Source organism: Fulmarus glacialis, unplaced genomic scaffold, assembly GCF_000690835.1.
Source record: "Fulmarus glacialis isolate BGI_N327 unplaced genomic scaffold, ASM69083v1 scaffold11295, whole genome shotgun sequence".
NCBI classification, from domain to species: Eukaryota; Metazoa; Chordata; class Aves; order Procellariiformes; family Procellariidae; genus Fulmarus; species Fulmarus glacialis.
Window position 1 is genome coordinate 10,038 of NW_009211211.1, and position 4,699 is coordinate 14,736.

The window sequence follows — 4,699 nt, forward strand, 5'->3', positions numbered from 1 at the left end:
CCTTACCTGATCACTGTGTGCAGGCTGCTGCCATCTTCCCTGCCTGCCAGCGGCAGCGAAGGCAACGACCTGCTGTTCCCTGCTTCAAAGCTGCTCTTTGCTTATCCCTCCTTTCCCTCTCCAAGGGCTGCAGCAGGCAAACGCTTTACCCACAGTGTAAAGGGCTGCATGAAAGCCTTGCTGGAGGTATGGGCAGAGCCCCCCGCTTGCCCCAGTGAGGATGGGGATGCGGGGTGATGCCCAAGAAGCTGTGTGCCCTCCTCCAAGTAGCCTCTGCCACCTCCTTTGTGTGCCAATGGCCCTAGGGAGGGTTGTCCCACTTGCCAGGAGCCTCTCCTGGGCTCTCTGCCCTGGGGTGGACTTGTGCAGCCACTTGCCCTTCTGTGTTTGCTGCATGACCTTGCACTTGTCAAACTGCAGGTTTTTTTCATTTCTACTGAAGTAGTATTGGTTCTCTTAAATGTCCTTCTGAAGACATAAGGTGCGGGTAGGTTTCTGCCCTCGGCAGCTTGGGGCCAGCTCAGATGTGGGAGAGCACCGGTGGGGGACTCTGAAGACAGTGCAGTGTCGGGCATTGCAGGCAAGTCAAGCAGCTGTGGGTGCCGGAGAGGCTGCTGCCATGTCTGTGAGTGACCTTCAGGCTGAAAAACCCACCCCAGGAGAGGCTTCATTAGCAAAAGAAACGTTCAGGGCCAGCAGAGGGTACCAGAGCCTTGAGGATGCTGGGCTGCGGCACTGCACACAGCAATGCCTCTTCCGAGAGGGGAAACCAAGGGGTCCCTTTGGGATGGGGTGGTGGGGTGCAGAGTGTACCCAGCCTGGCAGCTGTCACACAAGGGCTGGGCTCTGCTGTGAACCATGGGGGCCAAACAGTATCCCTGTTTGCTTCTGTTTGGGTGTTTTAAGAGGTGCATGGTGCACTCTGGCCATGGCTGGAGCTGGTTATGGGGTCAGGGTCCATCTGCAGGGGATGGGGCAGTGGCGGCCCTGACAAGACGGGCTGCACTTTGGAGAAACAGCCCTCTGCTCTTCGTCCTCCAGTTTTTCAGATGGGCCCAACCTTTGTGGAGGGCTGGAGGGGAGAGGAGGCTGGCCCAAAGACTCCCTGCAGGGACTGGTCTCCAAAAAGTTCGCGCCAGTGATTTTATTGCCCTGTATTTTTGGCACCTCGCGGGGCTTCTTGGAGCAAGCAACGCTGGGGCAAAAGTGGGCACCTTTCTTTTTCCTGAAAAAAAAAAAGAAGAGATGCCTTCTCTCCCTGCACGGCTCCCTGGCTGAGGAGGCAGCTTCCTTGAGCTGCTGCTCCATGGAGAGGATCAGCTCCATGGAGGAGGAGTAAGTGGAAGTGAGAATAACAGGGCAAGATCTTCACCTGGAGACTGAAGTCCCCAAAACTGCCAGTGTCTGTTTGAAAACATTCCACCCCCCTTGCAAGCTCCCATGCCCCTGGTCAAGCACTTGATTTTTTAGCATCAGGAGGTGGCCCGTTAGAGCGGGGTCAACATGGCCCCAAAGCAGCAGGGTGGTGGTGTGGCTGTTTCCCTGCCACGTGCCGTAGCCCGTGCAGCGCTGTAGTAATGGGACCTACAGGTCTCTCAACCCCTGCCACCCTTCCCCAGTACCTCTGTCCTTGCTTTGGAGGTGCTGGCAGTACCTGTCTTCTCTATGGTCCTTCTTCCAGAGGTGCAGCAAGAACGAAGCAAACAGAGAGGTGAGTATGGGACCGGTACCCACAGCCCGCTGTTAATTCTGCCTCTGGAGGAGGCTGCGAGCCTCCGTTCCCAGGCTTGGAAAGAGCACCCAGTGATGGAGAAGGGTTGGATGGAGGGTGTCCTGGGAAGGGGACTAGGGAGGGAACCCAGTGCAAAGGACTCCGTTTCCGTCACTCTTCTTGTTTTCTTCCTTCCTTCCTTCCTTCCCTCCACCCACAGACCTCCCCACAGCCTTTCCCCATGATCTTTGCTCTGTGCTGGAGCAGTAGCGCATGGCTGGATTTCGGCTGCTGACTGCCAGTGGTGGTCATGTGGTGCTCACGGGTTTTAAAAGAGCCAACATCTCAAGGTACATCAAGCTATGGTGGGCGTTGGCGGGTGCGGAGGTTGGAAATTCTTTTTGTTGTTTTTTCTTGTTGTTTTCATGACATGATAGGGAGCAGAGGTATATTTCTGTGACGGGAATCAGAATGATTGATCTCTTCGTGCTATGAAATGTGTTGATTATATGGTACAAGGTTATGTAAGTGTACGTACGGCTTGAAACAACATTGTTTAGCAACTAATGTATGCAGCTCTATCACAAGAAGTGGAGCTGGGATGTGCGCAACTCTGGCATTATCTTGGAACTCGAGATCATTGATTAGTAATGGCTTGTTTTGATCATCGCACTGCAGATGGAAATGTTGGGAGGAAAAGCAGTTCTCATTTGGGTAGAGTGGTAGTGCTTCATGGTATCTATTTGATAAGGGATTGATGGTCCTCCTGGTGAAAATGACAAGATTTTTCCTCAAATGACAGCTACTTGATAAAGGAGCGGTCATCCTCCTGGTGAAGGTGTCTCGTCTTGGTCATCCCTGAGGTTTTGGCATGCTGAGACTTCGGACAGAGTCCCTGTCTGGGTGTCCTTAGGTAATCAAAAATATTGTTCTTAAATCCAAGGCCAACAGGGAGAGTAAAACCAGACAGACGTAGCCACTTCACATCTGAGCAGCGCAGCATTCCCTTAGCCTACAGGGCTGACCTTGTCCCTTCCTTAACTCAGTGCTATGTCACTGGCACAGGAGGCCTCTTTCCGACCCTTGGCTTGTCTCCTTGGGAAGTACAGTTGGGTGAGTGTAACCACCCCAAATCAGGCAGCCACCAGGGATGCTCAGCTGCCTTTGGTTCAAAGCTTGGGCTTGTGTAGGAGCCACCCACCTCTTGCCACAATGAATTAGCCCCCGAAGAACTTGCAAATTACATGTAATTCTGCATGAGATGTGTTAATCTATGTGAGCGGAGGGGAGTTTCTCACTCCAAAGAGATCCAGTGCACTGGGTTCTTGCCAGCCTTTTTGGTTCTCCATGGGAAGGCCGGGTTGGGATTCATCTGACCAGGCATCAAGAGCTGCGGCTGAGCAAGGTGCTCTCTGTGTCAGTGCAGGGGAGTGAGCGCTTCCAGACAGCAAGTTGTTTTATCCAAAGTAAATGTTTAAAAGAAACCAGAGAAGCTGTGCCCTAATTGCATTTGTTTTCTCTCTGTTGACTACAAAAGGTGGTCAGGGCAACTAGATCAAGTAGGTATTTTTGCATCATGGACATCTCAAACCAGGGAGACACAGGTCCTTCCTCCCTGTGTGCTGCACTGCTATATTGGAGGAGAAGGGCTTTGGTGAAGGCTTGCTTTAGGTGGCTAACTTTGGGGCAGCTTCACTAGGTTTGATTCTTTTTCCTCTTACACTAAGCTCATCAGAGTATCTCTGTGGAAATGTCAGTGGAGCTCCACTACTAGAAAATCCAGCAAAGCTGAGTCATCACATCTGTACCGCTCGGATCTCTTCCATCTCCGTGTAGGATGGGAGCTGTTGCAATGCAGCAACATAACCTCTGAGCGTGTTGTGAGTGTCACTTCCTCCATAAAATAAAACAAAACCGAACTGCAGAGTCCTGAGGGCTGTTGCTCAAGGATATGAGATAAACACTGGCAAGTGGAATATGCTGATACGGGCAATGTGAGAAACGATCTGAGCTGGTCCACCAGGCACCAACCTCGGATGAAGGAAGCTGGAGCTCCTTCCCCCTTCCTGCTGCCGACTTACTGGGCCAGTTGAGTGAGCAACTTCATCTCCGTGTCTGTCTTGGATAATAACCTTTTTGGAGCACAGACCACTTCTTACCATGATTTTGTGTAGTGCCTGGCACAACGGTAGCCCGATCTCAGTGGCAGAGTCTACCTGCTGACATAAATAACATTAACATGAGCTAGGGCCTCTCCAGCCCTTGCCAGGCTGAGAACTGATCTCCTGGAGGCAGGGAAATCCCTGTGCTTTGCTCTGGACAGTGCCAGAAAAGACCAAGAGACAAAGGGAAAGTCTCTGGGAGGGAGACCGTGGTGCAGCCATTCCATGCTGCCACGACATCACCCTGTGTAAAGGCACACACGTGTCATGGCTCTGGGTGCATGTGATGTGGTCTGCTGGGGGCATGCCTCACATTGAGTTTCAAGTCCTTTAGGAGGTTTGACTAATGGCCTGTATCCCCTAATTCTGGGCTAAGTTCCTTCAAAATCCCAAACCACTCATTCTCCCACAGCTGTGATGTACAAATGCCCGCTACTGCTCTTCGTCCCGTTTTGCCCATCCCTTTGCGACATCCTTTGCTCCTTCCTGTGCACATCTGCTCCAGGTCTCTCCCAGCAATGCCAATCAGTCCATTTTCTCCTCCTCTACCCCACTGCATGCCTCATGCCTGCTCTCTCTTCTCCTCTGCATGGTCATCCCCTCCTATTCCCCTTCCTGGGCATTGCAGTCAGTCCCTGGCCACCTTGCAGAGCACCCAGCACAAGCCTCCCACTTCTGTTTTCAGCTTCACAGGCAGGCAGGACACTGGGGTATAACATGCTGGATCAGCTTTCAGGGCTGCCTGGTAGGAATGGGACACCAAGGGTCACGTGTCAGAGAATGTCCCCTGGACCATCTGCTGCTTCTTGGCCGCTCTTCCCCTCCC